Genomic DNA, 17,535 nt, shown 5'->3' on the forward strand with positions numbered 1-17,535 from the left:
GGTTTCAGCATGTTGGCCAGGCTGGTGTCAAACTCTTGATCTCAGGTGATTCACCTGCCTTTGGCTCCCAAAGTGCTGGGATTACAGGCACCTGCCACCTATGCCCAGCTAATTTTTAAATGTTTTGTATTTCTAGTAGAGATAGGATATCACCATGTTGACCAGGCTGGTCTCAAGCTCCTGACCTTGGGTGATGTGCCTGCCTTGGCTTTCATTTGTCAAAGTGCTAGGATTACAGGCATGAGCCACCATGCCCAGCTTGCACCAAATGTTTTCTGAAGAGGGGAGTAGAATGGTCCACTAGGGCCAGGGAAAAATTGTTGGCACTTCTAATCACATTTGTTTTTTATCTTGTCCTTTAACAAATTTCACTTTTGTGAATGCTGTATTATAGACATAGCTGACTCATATATAGCAAGGCATATCATTTAAATATTTAAATAGAAATTATTTATATATGTTGGGGATACGTGATCAAAGTACTTTTATCGATATAGGTGTGGAGCAGAAGTTTTCAAAGACCCATGGAATAGGCCAGCCATGATAGTGCACTCCTGAAATCGCAGCACTTTAGGAGGCTGGGGTGAGTGGATTGCTTGATCCCAGGAGTTTGGGACCGGCCTGGACAATATGGTGAAACCCTGTTTCTACTAAAAAAATATAAAAATTAGTCAGGCATGGTGACATTCACCTGTATTCCCAGCTACTCAGGAGGCTGAGGTGGGATGATCACTTGAGCCCAGGAGACTGAGTCTGTGGTCACGCCACTGCACTCCAGCCTGGGTGACAGAGCTAGACCCTATCTCAAAACAAAAAACAAATAAGATCCCTGGAATAGTCTTTGAAAAGCGATATTTGCATGTCTCCTACCTGAGACAGGGCTAAAGCTGCAGTCTCCGGCTTGGTGCTCAAGGGGCTTCAGAGAGTGCAAGACTGGACAGTGCATCTGTAAAAAAGCCAAACCGTCTCCTTTTCCTTTCACCAGAGCACTGTCCTATGAGCAAAAACTGCAGCCATCTCTGAGCCATGGAAGAGACAACTGGGCTGGGGACTAGTTCAGCACAGACCTACATTTCAACCACCATGATGAAGGTTTGGGGATGTTATGATCACATTTGTTTTTTACTTCTTGTAATATTGAGATGTACTTGTGAGAATACAGCTGTACAGGAGAAGCCAGGACTGAGAAATAATTTAATATTCATCCTTAAGCGTCAGGAAAGTTATTACAGGAAGGCAGGTGACCAGCTACTCCTCCCTGAGCTCAGAGCACAAAGAGATGGGTGTAAACCTCTATGAGTGAGGCTCAGGTTACAGTCATGGAAGACACAGTGAGCTTCATCTGAGTCCTGTTGTCAAGCCTGTCTTGGACACTATATCCTCCATCTGTTAGTAGAGTGGCAGTGTGATTGGGAAAGAGCACTGAACAAGGAGCCCTGGAGTTGTGTAGAGACCTTTTGGCTTCCATGACCTTAGGCAATGCCAGATGTGTCCATTTATGGATCTCATTTTCTTCTTTTTTGAATAAGGAAGGGCATGGTTTACGGTCTCTGAGCTTCTTCCTTCCACTTCCTGGTTCTATGCTTAGTCTAAGTGTTGGAAGGCAGATACTCTTGGGTGTTTTCCTGAGCCAGAATCAGTTGTCTCTAACCCAGGTCAATATATTAGCTGCTGTAGCAAACAAGTCTCAAAACATACAGTGGCTCACGCGTGGTAGAAGTTTACTTCTTGTCCACAAAAGCTCTAAAATGCATTTCCCTAATAAGCAGGCCATTTGCCTCCAAGCAGTTATACAGGGAGGCAGGATCTTTCCTACTTGAGGTTCTGACATCTTAGATACTTGGCTCCAAGGTAGCCATGCTCATTTACGTTGAGCTGGTGGAAGAGGAAAAAGCACAGGCAGTTGAGCCTGAGAGATTTTTAAGGACCGACTAGGAAGGGTGTGCATTAATTCCGATCAAATTCCATTGGCGAGAAATCAGTCACATAGAAACACCTAAATACAAGAGAGTCTGGTAAAGGCAGTTCAGCTCTCTGCCCAAGAAAAAAAGGAAATGGATTTAGTCAATAGGAATCAAGCTATGCCATAGAAAGGAGAGTTTAAAAGAGAAAGAATTATGTGAATTGAAGAAGAGTAAGATTGGGGTGATGTTAATTATCTTCCTCTTTCTGAAGAGCTAGAAGTCCTCAGCTGCAAAAGGATGGCAGCACCTGGGCTTGAAAAGATTTTTTGGCTCAAAAGGAAGAGCCCTGGGCAAAGACTCAAGACGCACTAGGTTCTAGTTTGGGTGTCTCAAACTAGCTATGAACAGTTTTCTGAATATAATTTATCTGATCGTTATGTTTCAGTTTCCTCATCTGTCCATGGTAACCAAAATGCATACTCTAACTACTTGGCAGGATTGTTTTAAAAGTCAGGTATAGCAACAGCATGCACATTTTGGAAAAAAAAATGATTAAAATGGAGAATGAGTTTAAATTGCAGATGGAGAAAATTAAGTTGGATAAGGAAAAAAGTAACAACTTTCCCCATAGTGGAACAAAGAACATTTTTGGGGAATGTCCAAATAACTTCAAGAAATCAGTGGGAAACAATTTTGACAAGTGTGGAAAGAAGGCTCAAACTTGGAGGGTAGCTTGTGGGGGTCGGCACCGGAGACATGGATTACGGTTCTGGCACTACACGCAAACAGCTGTTTGACCCTGACTGAGTTTCTTCCCCTCTTGGGAAATGTGAACTCCATCAGTGCAGAGACTTTTTCCTGTCTTGTTTACAACTGTATTTCTTGTGACATCTTGTAAGCATTCAATAGATATTAACGAAATGAATGAATGAACCCAGGAGGAGAAACCGACCGTAAGGCCTCTGCAGAGCGTCAAACGGAGGAGAGCTGGGGACTGGATTTTGTGGCCAGAGATGAAGCTGGGGCATCTCCTCCAGCCTGGAGTGGAGGTATTTGTGCAGGACATGGGTCTCTGACACTGGGAGCCAGCTGTCTCTGCCCCACAGCCCTGATCAGATCCAGGCACTCAGTGTTCTGTGCCTCCCTGCTTTTCTCTTTTTTAGAAGGTACTTGGCTGACCTCCCAGGGGGGTATAGCTGGCTTCTTCTCTAAGCCACTTATTCTTGCTGTTAAGAAATGACAAAGCGGATTCTCCATCTCCTGGTAGCTGGCTGCCAGCCTGCGAGACTTGATGCTTTTCTGAAAGATCCCCCTTCTTTTGCTCTGTATGCAGAGAAAGCACGAGGCAGACATCATCAACGTTGCCTCCTTTGCAATGGCCTGACTCACCTCCTCTTGGTGTGTGTCTCTAGGCTGATCCCCACAAGGAAGACGGAGGCAGAAATTGGCATGATTCCTACCCTTGGGACTCAGCGTCCAAATCCTGCTGGATATTACAGAATGACTGGTAGATAATATTCACATGGTGACCTAATAATACCGGCACCACTTTTGCTGACAGATTGCTAAGTGCCAGGCACCATGTTAACCTCCTTAGGTACCTTCATTCATTTGATTCTTGCAACTACCTTGTGAGGTAGGTACTGTGACTTTATAGGTGAGGAAATGGAGGCAAAGGAAAGTTGAGGAGCTTTCCCAAGGTCATATGGCTCAGCAGCTGGGGACCGTGTGGAAGTACGGAACGCTGTTTTCAATATGCTTGCTTGTCTTGTCCAGGGTGCTTCTACACAGTGCTGCACAGACAGTTCCTAAAGTGCAGAGCAGCAGGAGCACAAAGAAAACCCCAAGTAATTCTTCCAAGGGTCTCTGCTGCCACTGCCTTAGTTTACTTCAGGAAGAGACCTCTGCCAAGTTCAGTGTGAAGTTAACATATTTAACGTGAAAAACTGGTTTAGAAGTGAACTAAATTGTGGACTAGTTGGTATAAATAAAGCTAGAAAAGACTTTGCAGAATCATTTATATGTTGACACATTTATATGATTGCAGATCATCAGGAGAGTGATATATCAAACTGTCATTCCTAAGTTTAACGGACCAGGGAATATGGTTTTGTCCCCCTTAGGAGTATCTTAGGGGCTAGAGTTCCAGGAACACTCTTTAGAAATTGCTGAGCTGTAGAGATATACCCGCTGACCTATAAAGCTGCCTTGGACATTCCTCTTTCTATTCCACTGCCCACCCACTGTCCCCATCTAGAATCCAACCATCTGTCCGTACATCCATCCATCCATCCGTCCACCTGCTAAACATCTGCTGTGTTCCACGCAGTGTACAAGGTGTTTTCTCTCAAGTCATCTTGATAATTTTTGCCATAGCTCCATTCCATAGATAAAGAGGTAATAGAGATTGGTTGCAGTGGCTCATGCCTGTAATTCCAGCGCTTTGGGAGGTTGAGACAGGCGGATCACAAGGTCAGGAGTTCAAGACTAGGCCAATATGGTGAAACCCTGTCTCTACTAAAAATACAAAACTGAGTTGGGTGTGGTGGTGCACACTTGTAGTCCCAGTTACTGGGGAGGCTGAGGCAGAAGAAGCACTTGAATCCAGGAGGCACAGGTTGCAGTGAGCTGAGATTGCGCCACTGCACTCTAGCCTGGGCGACAAAGCAAGACTCCGTCTCAAAAAAAAAAAAAAAAATGAGGTGTTAGAGACAGGAGGCAGACAAGGGTGTCCTGTGAAAACCCACCTAAAACCCAAAACAAGCCTACAAGCCTGAAGGCTAAAAAACCAGACTGCTGGTCCTGGGAAAAGCCCACCCCTTCCTGACAGATTCTCTTTTCTTTCTTTCTTTTTTTTTTGAGACGGAGTTTCTCTCTTGTTACCCAGGCTGGAGTGCAATGGCGCGATCTCGGCTCACCGCAACCTCCGCCTCCTGGGTTCAGGCAATTCTCCTGTCTCAGCCTCCTGAGTAGCTGGGATTACAGGCATGCGCCACTATGCCCAGAGAATTTTTTGTATTTTTAGTAGAAACAGGGTTTCACCATGTTGACCAGGATGGTCTCGATCTCTTGACCTCGTGATCCACCCGCCTCGGCCTCCCAAAGTGCTGGGATTACAGGCTTGAGCCACGGCCCCCGGCCCTGACAGATTCTCTTGAATAGTGCCCACCTGCGCACTGGGAGAAGCGGGTGGAGCAGGGAGGAGGAGCTTGGCTTTTTCAGTTCCTATGTGGCATCCTGGAATTCAGTTTGTAAGGTGGGGGCCTGGTAGCAGGACTCTCTCTCGCTTTGCTGAGAGTTCCTCTTTCCTTTTCACCCAGTAAACCCTTCCCCGCATCTCACCCTACAATGTGTTCATGTGACTAAATTTTCCCAGTAGTGTGAAAAGAACCTGTTTTATGTGTGTGTGTGTGTATGTGTGTGTGTGTGTGTGTGTGTGTGTGTGTGTTTTCCTGCAACAGAGGCAGCTATCAGAAAACCACAAGGCTGGATAGGGACAGGGCTGGGATTTGAACCCACATTTCCCAATCCAGATTCCAGATTTTTTTTGTTCTTCTATTCTTCAGGGTTTTGTCCTCTAGTTGCTTATTCATTTTTTATCCATTTGACAAAATCCCAAGTCAAACTTTGTTTCTCTCAGAAATTCATGTTTCCCTTTCTTTCTACCTGTTCTATGCAGAAGACTCTTCCATCTTCTAAACCCCTCCAGACCGTCTCTATCCAGATTTGGCACCTACTTCATCAGGCTGACAGTTAAGAAGTGAGTGTGTGTGTGTGTCTTGGATCTCCGCTGCTGTGTAAGTCAAGCACTTGGCACATATCATCTGTACCTGGCACATCAGCCTTGTGAGAGAGGCATTTTTAGATTCATTTTGTAGATGAGGAAACTGATGCACAAGGACGAAGAGCCACTTGCCCAACGTCACAAAGCAAGTCAGTGATGAAGCTAGGATTCCAAGTCTTCTGGCCCCAGAATCCACATTCCCTCCACTATTCTGTGCTGAATCCCTTGCTGAACCCCTAATTTCATAGGTGAGCAACTGAGGCCCATGGAGGGAGAGTGGCTAGCTCCAAATCCCACAGCTGTGAATAGTCGTGCTAAGACCATGTGCAAAGGCTCACATCTGGGAACCTTTCTTCTTCAGCAGGCTGCCTCCCCAGGTCTAATGCAGGTCTCAGCTATTGCTGCCAGTTGGTTCCTATTACCTGGATGCCATGGAAATTGTACCTTGTAGCTCTTGATATACCAGGAGCCTGGTGGTGGCTCCCTGGGGGAGAGCCAAGGAAGGTCAGAGTACAAGTCTGCAGACCCAGCACCTAAAATAAACCAGACAGCAACCCAAGAGCGTGGCATAACCTTTCCACAGCTCAGGGCCGGGGGCGGCTTCCAGCTCCAAGGTTCCCTGGGTATAGCACCTAACAGAGCGCATGTGCACGTCAGGGCTGCAGCTTCTTCCTTTTATTTTAAAGAAAATGAGTTTCTTTTACTCTGGTTCTGGAATTGAGGGCTGGCAGGAATTGAGGGAGCCCTTGGACCGTGGTGGGGAAGAGGCAAGGAATAGTCTTCAGATTGCTGGTTTCCAAATTTGAGTGTTCATCAGAATCACTGGAAGAGCTTTCAAAAATGATTCAGGTGTCATTCCAGCCCTATAGAATCAGAATCTCTGGGAATAAGGCCTGGGAATCTGTATTTGAATGTTCTGCAGGTGAGTCTCCTCTGGTTCAGGTTTGTGAACTACCTTCCCAAATACGCCTCTTCATGGCTGTCTCCATTTGCTGGTAGTCCAGCAGATCTCCATCTCCCATCCTCAACTCTCACTTAGTACATTTTTATTTTCCACTTGTAAAATTTAAATTCTATATTGTCCAAGTCTTTGAGGGTTGATGTGATAACAGCACTTAACGGAGGTTTCTGTTATTTTTTAAAATGGCAGATTTTAGGTTTTCCCTTTAAATGGAAGTTTAGGAGGGGTCTGTTCTGCCAGAGGAGTAAGTCCCTTGAGAAGTCAGTTTTGAAAAATTTGGTTGTTGTAGAAGTCTGTCTCTGAGGCCCTTAGTATCCAAAGCAGTCTGTGAAAGCCAGAGGTTGCCATGGTAATGGCAGCTGCCAGGAGACAGGCTATTGTGTTTAGATTCTTGTATTAATAACACCCTCTCCAGCAGCCAGAAATACCTGTTGAAAGAGGAGAGTTTCTTTTCTTCTTATTTAAGAAGAGTTTGGGAAGTTACTTTCCTCTGCCTTCAAGAGGATTGGGGGTTTGTCGTTAGGTGTACAAGTGACTGTTTTTTCTCCCCTTGCCCAAGGTTAAGCAAGAGAACTCAGTTGGAACCTTGAACCCTCCTAGCCTATCAGAAGACTACAGAGGAAAAACAAGCTTAGGTGACTCCTCCTCCAGTAAGCCCAAGCATATCCAAGGGGGAGACACACTGGCCATGGGGAGACCCTAGATGTGTGTTGACACCAAGCTGATCTGAATTCCAGGCTCAAGTTCTAGATGCACATTCTTCTCTGGGGAGGAAATAAAGAATTCTGGGGAGGTTGTTAGCAGCATTTCAGTGGAAATAGCATTGGATTCCATGCATCTCCTAGCTGCATGACAGGGCAAGAAAAGGAAAAGGAGGAGAGGACTAGTTTTAGTTGAATATTATTACAAGTTAGGTGTTGTGTTAGATGCAGGGAAATAAAAATCACTAAGATAGGGCAGGGTGCGGTGGCTCACACCTGTAATCCCAACACTTTGGGAGGCTGAGGTGGGTGAATCATGAGGTCAGGAGACCAGCCTGACCAACATGGTGAAACCCCGCCTCTACAAAGTACAGAAAAAAAAAATTAGCTGGGTGTGATGGTGCATGCCTGTAATTCCAGCTACTCAGGAGGCTGAGTCAGGAGAATTGTTTGAAGCTGGGGGGTGGAGGTTGTAGTGAGCTGAGATCATGTCACTGCACTCCAGCCTGGGCAACAGAACGAGACTCTGTCTCAAAAAAAAAAAAAAAAAAAAACAAAACAAACCCCACTAAGACAGAATTTGTACTTGCAAGGAGTTCACTGTCTCGAGGCAAGCATGGAATCAGAGATGGCAAGTGGTGGTCATTTTGTTTGCTGACTGGACTGCTGTGATGAGTGTTTTCTGTGGGGAGGAAGGGATGGATGTCATTTGCTATGTCTGGATCTAAATAAACAATACCATGATTTCCACTGCTTAGGAAAGCTGTATGTGGTGCCCTGTGGTGCAGGTGAGACATCTAAAGACAGCATCATTCACACTGGATCAGGATGGATGATGTACTGAGGGAAGCCAGATTGGAGGAGCCAGCCTGGGCAGGGGTGTGGCTGTTTCCGGGCAAGGTAAGGGGTCCTTCTGTGAACTCAGAGAAGTTTTCTGTTTTGTCTTTTCTCAAAGCCCTGGTATAGTGCTAGCCCTTAGCAACGTTGTAAAGTGCACCCAGTTTGTCTTTGGGGAAATTCCCCTTTTTGAGTCCTTTACCCTTTTAAAAATATTTCTTTCTTTGTTTCTCCTTATTCTTGATCAGGTCCGTTTTTTTCAGGGAGAAAATTGTCAACAATTTATACAGCTAAGGGTAATTTAAACGACTCTAGAAAGCCTTCTATTTAAAAGAAAGAGCCATGAGGTGATGGACATGTTAATTAGCTTGATTTAATGACTCTACATTATAGTCATAAATCCTAACACTACTTTGTACCCAGAAATAGATGCAACTACAAATTGTCAATTTACAATAAAATAAAAATAAATAAAAGTAAAAAAAAGAAGAGCCAAAGAACAATGCTTAACCGCAAGCGGCTAATGTTGGGGATCTAGCCTGCATGCACCTACCTGGGGAACTCTTCAGGCCAGGGCTGGGCAAACGTCGCCTGTAAAGGGCTAGGTAGCAAACGTGTTCAGCTGTGTGGGTGATGCAGTCTGTTGCAACTACTCAGCTCTGTCGCTGTTCTGCAAAAGCAGCCACAGACAATCCCAGTAAGTGGATGGGAGTGGCTACGTTCCAATAAACCTTTATTTATAGACACCACAATTAGAATTTCATGTATTTCATGTCATAAAATATTATTTTTCTTTGCATTTTTTCCCAACCATTAAAAATGTGAAAAGGATTCTACGCTTATGGACTGTACAAAACAGAATTCCATGGGCCATAGTTGGCCAACTTTTGCCTTCCTATCACCTCTCCTATCACATTCTAAGATGAGCAGTGCTGTGGGGTGAGGTCACTCTGCCTAGAGATTCTCTTTGCATGACCTGGTAGTTTATCTATTTCTTTCTTTCTTTCTTTTTTTGAGATGTGGTCTCACTCTGTCACCCATGCTGGAGTACAGTGGTGTGATCTCAGCTCACTGCAGCCTGTGCCTTTCAGGTTCAAGTGATTCTCCCACCTCAGCCTCCCAAGAAGCTGGGATTACAGACACCCACCATCATGCCCATCTACTTTTTCTGTGTTTTTGTAGAGACGGGGTTTACTATGTTGGCTAGGCTGGTCTTGAACCCCCCACTGACTTCAAGTGATATGCCTTTCTTGGCCTCGCAAAGTGCTGAGATTATAGGCATGAGCCACTGCTCCCAGCCTATCCATTTCTTTAGTCAAATACTTACTGAGGACCTACTGTGTGCTAGGGACTGCTCCAGGTACTGGGAATTCAGAAGTGAATGAGGCAAGTGCCTGCCCTCAAGTAACTTACATTTCCCTGGCCATGGCAGGAAGATTTAAGGAGTGAAGACAAGATATGGGTTTTGGTCTCAGTCATTGCTTCCCTGGACTTGGGTCTCTTTTAGAGACTGGTTGTTCTTAGTGGCTAGGCTGATCTGCAGCACTCAGCTGTGGATCCTGAACACAGGTCCCCTAGTTATCAGCTGCTGGAGAGCTATGTGACATGCTTGGAACCCATGCCCTGGGATAACTTTAGTGTTCTGAATTTCCAACTAAAAGTGCAGCCAAACAATAAAAATGAGTAAAATAGCATAAAACCCAAGACCTTTAGGGCTCAGTGTATTCTGGCACAGTGTCCCAGTGGGATTCCGGGATGGTTTTCAAGCACCGTGGCTTCTCTTGACTTTCCCATGGCCTATTCCAAGACAACCGCTGATCTGCAGATGTTCCCCTAGGACTGGGGCATGGCAAAGGCCCATTGCAACAGCAGCTACTGCTGCGGCCAGGGCCAGAGGTCAGTGCTCATGTGGTCTCTGGCAACAGCGGTCCTCCTCCAGCTCCCACCCATTCCCAGGCAGGTGATAGAGAAGCCCTGTGAATTCCTCCTTTGAGACCAACAGGTCCCTCTGTGATGTAGGGAAACAGATGTGGCTGCCTTGAGGCAGAAGAGGGGCTCTCCAGTGAGTAAGCAATTGCTCCCAGCCCATGGGCCTCATGATTTACAGGGCATCTGCTCCACATCCAGTCCCTTTGTTGTGTGCTAAGGGGGACGTGGGGGTGGGAGTGGGGTGGGGAATTGAGCCTGGAGGAAAGAGGAGAGAAAGACAAGGGAGTAGGTCTGGTCTCTGCTTCTAAGTTCTGCACAGTCTGACGAGGTAGAAATTACATGAAATAGTTAAGGCATCCCATGGAGAAACAGTTTTGTTCTCCTTTAAAATTCAAACTGGCCTGATCACCAATGAACCAGGTGATCTTGCGGTCCCCTAAGTTCCCTTGCGTAGACAATGAGAAAGTTCATGACGTGATCACATAATTGCAAGGTTTTTTTCTGCTGTCAGAGTCTGAAGTTTGAAGCATCCTGCCTTCTTTTCCTGGGCTCTCCCATCTTGTCCATCTCCATCTCCTCTCTCTTCTTCTACTTCTGCCTCTTCCACTGTGATCTGGCTCAGAGATGCTCAGCATCTGCCCAAAGCTCATCTGGGGGTGCCATCCCAGGCCAGGTTCTCAGGGAATGGGGCCAGACAGTGCGGAAACGTGGAGGGAGGAGGGGGGTGTGCCCTTGGCCAGCTGGGTTTCATTAGAACCCTTCTCTATCTGCTACCTTGCTGCAGCCAGACTTCCTTTAACCACTCTTAATGTATATTTTTAGTGCTTATTCATAAATATCACTTTACACATGCATTCATTCAGCAAACATTTGTTGAGTGCCTACCACACACAAAACACAACGCTAGGAATAAAAAAGTGGGTGAAATAGACCCAGAGTGTTGGTCCTATTTCATGCCTCCAAGGCCACTGTACTCTCTTATTTTGTGGTTGAAGATTCTGAGACTCAAAGTGGGACAGCGACTTATTTAAGGTGATGTAATTAAGGGCAGAGCCAAGACAGAAACACAGCATTTTTCAAGCTAGGTGAGACCAGACAGCAGAAATTGTATTTCCATACATATATTTAGTATTTAAAATGTACAGAGTATGTCTATGTCCATCTCCATGGTAACAGGAGGCAGGCATGATTATTGTTATTCATATAATTATAAGTGCCTCCATGTGGTTATTCATTTTGCAGATGAAGAAACTGAGGTTCACGAGGTTAAGTATTTGAATAAAAGTCACATGGCTGGAGGTAACAGAGCTGGGAGAAGGACTGGGGTCTTCTGACTCCCACTCATCTGCAACATGGATCTTCCCACCTGTATTGGCCACCTCTCACAGAAGAGCCTTCTCTCTCCTCTGTGGCTCCCTGGTGGCCTGTGGTCAAAAATGATTGCTAAGAGACCCTAGACTATCTCAGTAGTATGCTGTAGTACCATCAGGATACAGGAAAGAGGCAGAAACTCAGAGACCATTAGAAAAGGGGCAAAGGAAAAAAACCAGGAAAGATTGGCTGACAGAGAAAGGGGTGAAGGGTACTGGAGAAATGGAGAAGGAAGCAGCATAAGACTGGTCTGGTAAGAAAGAATGGAGCTTTGTGATAATTTTCACACCCTTCGACATAAAAATGGACACAACTAGTGTGGATCAAAACTGGGTGCCATGGTAAGAAAGGTGTTGGAACACACAGTGCGACTTGTACCACTGATAGGCATGGGAGTTATAAATCCCGTCTGTGATTCGACTAGGGCGGGCAATCCACAGTGTTGGATTGCCTGGCATCATCCATGCATTCCTTGAATTCCAGTCAGCCTTCTGATTGGATTTCTTCTCACTAACCCCTCTTCCACTGGAAACAAGAAACAGTAGCCTTGTGGCCGGCTCCTGGAATTCCCTGAGGTTCCCCCATGAACCTTAGTTTCTTCATCTGAAAAAGGAATAACCATGTGGAGGCTCTTTGTAATTATGTGTATGATAATAATCATGCCCGCCTCCTGTAACCATGGAGATGGGATGGACATACTCTGTACATTTCTCTGCATTGAGGAGAGCTGCTAAAAGAGAAGGAAACCGCCTCAGTCTCTCTTGACTGTCTTTTAAATGATCTCTTTCGGGTTTAGGAGGATCCCTTTGGTGTTAGACCACCCAGAATCTACTCTACTATTATAACCCATCCATTAAATCATTGGAGTTTTTTGATACATTTTCTTCCCTTTTTTTTTTTTTTTTATTCGAGACAGGGTCTCACTCTGTTGCCTAGGCTGGAGTGGAGTGGAGTGGTGCAATCACTGCTCACTGTAGCCTTGACCTGGACCTCCTGGGCTTAAGCCGTCCTTGCCTCAACTTCATGAGTGGCTGGGGCTATAGGCACATGCCACCATGCTGGCTAATTTATATTTATTTATTTACTTTTGAGACTGAGTTTCGCTCTTGTTGCCCATGCTGGAGTGCAATGGTTCAGCTCACCACAACCTCTCCCTCTGGGTTCCAGTGATTCTCCTGCCTCAGCTTTCTGAGTAGCTGGGATTACAGGTATGCACCACCATGCCTGGCTAAATTTGTATTTTTAATAGAGATGGAGTTTCTCCATGTTGGTCAGGCTGGTCTTGAACTCCCAACTTCAGGTGATCTGCCCGCCTCGGCCTCCCAAAGTGCTGAAATTACAGGTATGAGCCACTTTGCCTGGCCCAATTTATTTTAATTTTTTTGTAGAGATGGGATCTTGCTCTGTTGACCAGGCTGGATTTTTTATCCAATTTTCTATCAATAAATCAGTGAATATGTAATGAACAGCTTCTATGCAGCCCCTCTTAGGTCAGCTGCTTTGGGGAATACAGAAGGAACATACTTCAGAGACTTTTAAAGCAGCTTATGAACCTCTCGGAGCAAGACTAATGTCTCAGCTAAATGTAATTATTCACTTATTTGCTTGACAGACCAGTGGGGCTCTGGAAAATTATCATCATCCTGTCGGTGGCTCTGTGCTATGTAGAGATTATGACTTATTCACCCATTTGACAAATATTTATTGAACACATACTGTCTGCTAGGTATGGTAATGAAATAGTGGTTCAAGTAAGTATTCATGGCTTCTAACCTCAGAGAGCCCATGTTTAGTGAAGGGAGAGAGGTAGCAGTCACTCACAGAATAAGTCATTTATGAGATATGTCAGGAAGGGAGCAAGGAGTGTGAGTAACATGATGACATTCAGCGTGGTGGGGACCTGGGGTGTGTAGATTGGGTGGGAAATGAAGGCCCTAAAGTGGGATGGGGCCTGAAGTTTGACAGTGACCAGGCACAGGGGATGTGAGTGTGTGGATGAGGGAGATCAAATATTCTAGAGGGAAGACAAAACTACCCCAAACTTTAGTGGCTTAGAACAAAAAGGTACCATTATTTCCCACAGCCCTGTGGATTGATTGGCCTCTGCTGGGTGTTGATTCTCACTGGGGTCTCTCATGCAGTGGTAGTCAGATAGCTGCTGGGGTTGGAGTCATCGGAAGGCTGGGCGTGGCTGAATGAATACTCCAGAGAGCTCCTTCGCTCCCATGCCTGGCCCTTGGGTGAGGTTGGCTGGAATAGCTGGAGGTTGCTATCAATGCTCTCTCTCCATGTGGCTTCTCCACATGGCTAGTTTGGGCTTCCTAATGGCATGGAGGGCTCAGGATGGTTGAACGTCTGTGGAAACCTGGCTTCGTCTAGAGTGAGCAGGGAAGAGGAAATTGTTTGTCTTTTAAAAGGCTAGACCCAGGCTGGGCTAGTATCACTTCTGCAATATCCTCTTGATCGAGGAAGTCACAGTCTAGCTCAGATGGTAGGACATGGAGAATTAGACTCCACTTCTCAAAGGGAGAATTGCTGGTGTCTTTGAGGGGGGAAGGGATGGTGACCATCTTAGAGACAAGCTAAGGCCTTGAGATCAAAAAAGCTTGATGTATGAAAGGACCAGAAAGCCAATCAGTGCAGCTGGAGCACAGGGAAGGTGGAACAAGATGAGGCAGGAAGGATGGGCAGAGTGGCCTCCTCAGGTAAACTGTGGTAGAGAATTTTGACTATTTATTTATTATTATTACTTTGAAATGGGGTCTCTCTCTGTCACCCAGGCTGGACTACAGTGGCACAATCATGGCTCACTGCAGCCTCAACCTCCCCTGGCTCAAGTGATCCTCCCACCTCAGCCTCCAGCCACCCGTGTGGCTGGGACTACCAGTGCACGCAACCATGCATGGCTAGTTTTTCTATTTCTCGGTAGAGATGGGGTCTTCTTATCTCTAGGAAAGTTGCCCAGGCTGGTCTCAAACTCTTGTACTCAAGCCATCAGCCTGCCTTGGCCTCCAAAAGTGCTGGGATGAGCCACTTTGGGAGCCACCATACCCGGCTAGATTTTTTTTTTTTTTTAAGTCACACAAAAGCCTTAGGTTTCCTTCTTTCTGGGGGCTGATAGGAGTCTTCTTTCTTTCTGTTCCAGTCCATCTTCACCTGCTGTCCATAAGATCCTAGAGCCCAGTGCTGGTCTCATGCTTTCTAGGCTCTCAAGCCTTCAGTGAGTTTCCATTGCTTCCAGAACCAGGCAGAGATTGCCCAGCCTGGTTTCAAGAGTGCTCGCCCAAGTTGTGTACTTTCACATTTTTTGTCACTTTTTGCCCAACCTGTCAAATTGGATCCCATGCTCTCCCTCCTCCCCCTACCAAGAGGTGACTTTATCTCTCCGCCTCCATGTCTGGTCACATTAGTCACTTGCCCTCCCGTGGCCCCATCTCCCCTTGTCAGAATCCTGCCTTTCCTTTGCAACTTATCTTCAGTGACACTTCCTCAAACTGGGCGAGCCCCCTGCTCCTCAGAAACCGAGTTCTTCCTGATTTAAAGTGGAGTTGATGCTTTGGAAGGTGCCGTCACATCTGTATTCGTCTTACTTTCACTTTCACAGGTCTCCTCCCCATTGACTCTAGGTCTTCAAGGATGGAAAGCATGCCAGCCTTGCTTTTGCTGCCTGTGGCTCCATGCCTTGTACACAGCAATTATTCAGTCAATGCCTGTCGAATTCAGCAGCGGTTTCTCTGGGCCACCGGCTTCCAATTGTCTCTTTCTTTTCCCATAGCAAATTTCAGCGTTCAGCTCCCAGCAACTCTTGATTTGCAGCCCCAAGGTTCCTGGCAGGACCATTGAGCTGCCGTTCCCAGATGGCCAGGCCTGCACAGGCCAGTGTCGGGTCCCAGGGAGATGGAGCGCTTCTGATTCCGCAGACTTCCTTGGCTCCTTTCTCTCCAGCTGCCTTACACTTGTTTTCCTTGGCAGGAGGAAGGCCTCAGTCTCCACTTCATCTTCCATTTATAGGCATATATGCATTTTTTGTTATTCTCTTCACAAAATGACAGTGTTCTCGGCTCAGAAAAGAAGGAGAGAAAGAAGGTGGAGCACCATGCAAAGCAAAGAAGGCATTTTGTATATAAGACCTCCAGCTGCCTGCAGTACTTGTGTCCATACTGGAGAATGGAGGACATTCTTCCTGCCTCTGCTGGCCTCTCATCTGTGCCTCAGCCTGTCCCACTAACTTCTCACACTTTGCTGATGGGCTACTATGGGATCCCTGTCATGAGTCCATGTCTACACCGTCCTTCAGTCCTTCATCTGACACTGGAATACTCTGAGGTCCAGAGTTAAGCTTTGTGAGCTCACGTGTGTTGTTTTGTTGGTTTTTAAAATTTTTATTTATTTATTTATTTTGGAGACAGGGTCTCTCACTCAGCCACCTGGGCTGGAATGCCGTGGCAGGATCTTGGCTCACTGCAACCTCAACTTCCCAAGCTCAAGGATCCTCTCACCTCAGCCTCCCAAGCAGCTGGGACTATAGGCACTCACTACCATGCCTGGCTAATTTTAATTTTTTTTGTAGAGATAGGGGGTCTCATTATGTCTGGCCATGAATTCTTGGGCTCAAACGATCCTCCTGCCTCAGACTTCTAATGTGCTGGGACTACAGATGTGAGCCACCATGCTTGGCTGAGAGCTCTAATTTGTCCATTGGGCAAGATATATGTGAATGCAAAAAGGAAGAATAACAGCAGCAAACATTTACGTAGTGCTCTCTATACCAGCCTGGGTTTTAAGGAGTCTATAAATTGTCAGTCATGTGATCCCCACAGTAACCCTATGGAGTTGTACTATTATTGTCCCCATTTTACAGATGCAGGAACTGAGATGGAGAGAGGTTACTTCATCTTCCCGTGGTCACACCGATAGTCAGTGGCAAAGCTGTGATCTGAGTCCAGGAAGGCTTGCTTCAGAGTCTCCGTCCCTGACCTCTGGCCATGCTGCCTTAATTGCTCATCAAATTGAGATGTTTACTAACCTAGCAGGGTCACTTAGTCCTTCTTATATACCCAAATGTGCTGGAAATGACAGTGTGCCTGAGGGGTGTAGGCAAGGGCCTGCACAGGTTTGAATTAATTCTTGACCCAGGTAATTCAATTTGGTCCATATTGTGACTTTCCCACAGATTTATGATTTTTAGCTTAGCATTTTGTGTCTATTTGGAAGGATAGATCAGCAAAGGGATTTATTGGTGTATCCAAGAGCAATCTGCTTCTTTTGGCTACAGTCCATGTCCTGAGAATTCACTAAGTAACCAATGAATTCATTTTCTTCTCTCCTTCCTTCGTTCAACAAACTCTGATCTGGTGCCTTGTGTGTGCAAAGCACTATATGGCCCAAGGACAGTTGGAGAAAAAGAACCCTAAATGACGCTGGGTGCAGTGGCTCATGCCTGTAATCCCAGCACTTTGGGAAACTGAGGTAGGTGGATCACGAGGTCGGGAGTTCGAGACCAGCCTGGCTAATATGGTGACACCCATCTCTACTAACAATACAAAAATTAGCTGGGCATGAGAGTGGCATGTATCTGTAGTCTCAGCTACTCAGGAGGCTGAGGCAGAAGTATCGCTTGAACCCAGGACGTGGAGGTTACCATGAGCCACGATCACGCCACTGCACTCCAGCCTGGGTGACAAAGACTCTATCTCAAAACAAACAAACAAAAACAAAAAAGGAACACTAAATGAAACAGACATCATCTCTGCCCTCAGACTGTGTGTGTGTGTGCACATGCACACACTCACAAGGAAACCTGAGACTCTAACTGTAACTGTCTGCGTATTCTTTCAGGTCATCTTTTAGTATTCTCTGGAGTGCCTTATGTGTCATATTTCACCGGTTTCCTGGAGTCTAGAATGCCCGCATACACATGTTTTCATAAGGAAGCCCATAGGATCACAGATGCTCATACAGGCCAGTGGCTCTCCCAGCTGTCCGAACTGGAGAGCATAGCGATGGTAGATTCCTTCCCTGGGCTGTGCATGACACTCTGTTCAGCTG

General features: G+C 46.0%; 2 long non-coding RNA genes across 9 annotated transcripts in view; one reads left to right on the forward strand and one right to left on the reverse strand.

The window, feature by feature from the left end:
• The window catches only part of LOC118154667 (uncharacterized), a 30,474-nt gene extending 20,339 nt beyond the window's left edge, over positions 1–10,135 (reverse strand). Inside the window, exons 1-2 of the long non-coding RNA XR_004744861.3 lie at positions 9,895–10,135; positions 8,741–8,857 (exon numbers count right to left, since the gene is read on the reverse strand). This is a non-coding gene — a long non-coding RNA (uncharacterized LOC118154667). The remainder of the gene's footprint in view (positions 1–8,740; positions 8,858–9,894) is intronic.
• Positions 1–17,535, forward strand: part of LOC103793941 (uncharacterized) — a 66,282-nt gene that overhangs the window by 16,769 nt on the left and 31,978 nt on the right. For 4 of the 8 annotated variants that reach the window (XR_013519096.1, XR_013519095.1, XR_013519094.1 and 1 more), the window contains 5 exons: positions 498–583; positions 986–1,092; positions 5,584–5,664; positions 7,209–7,284; positions 8,109–8,250. This is a non-coding gene — a long non-coding RNA (uncharacterized LOC103793941). Of the gene's footprint in view, positions 1–497; positions 584–985; positions 1,093–5,583; positions 5,937–7,208; positions 7,285–8,108; positions 8,251–17,535 lie in introns of all 8 variants that reach the window. The other 4 variants (XR_013519098.1, XR_013519099.1, XR_013519101.1 and 1 more) reach the window with 3 other exon arrangements.

Source organism: Callithrix jacchus, chromosome 6 (assembly GCF_049354715.1).
Source record: "Callithrix jacchus isolate 240 chromosome 6, calJac240_pri, whole genome shotgun sequence".
Classification (NCBI taxonomy): Eukaryota; Metazoa; Chordata; class Mammalia; order Primates; family Cebidae; genus Callithrix; species Callithrix jacchus.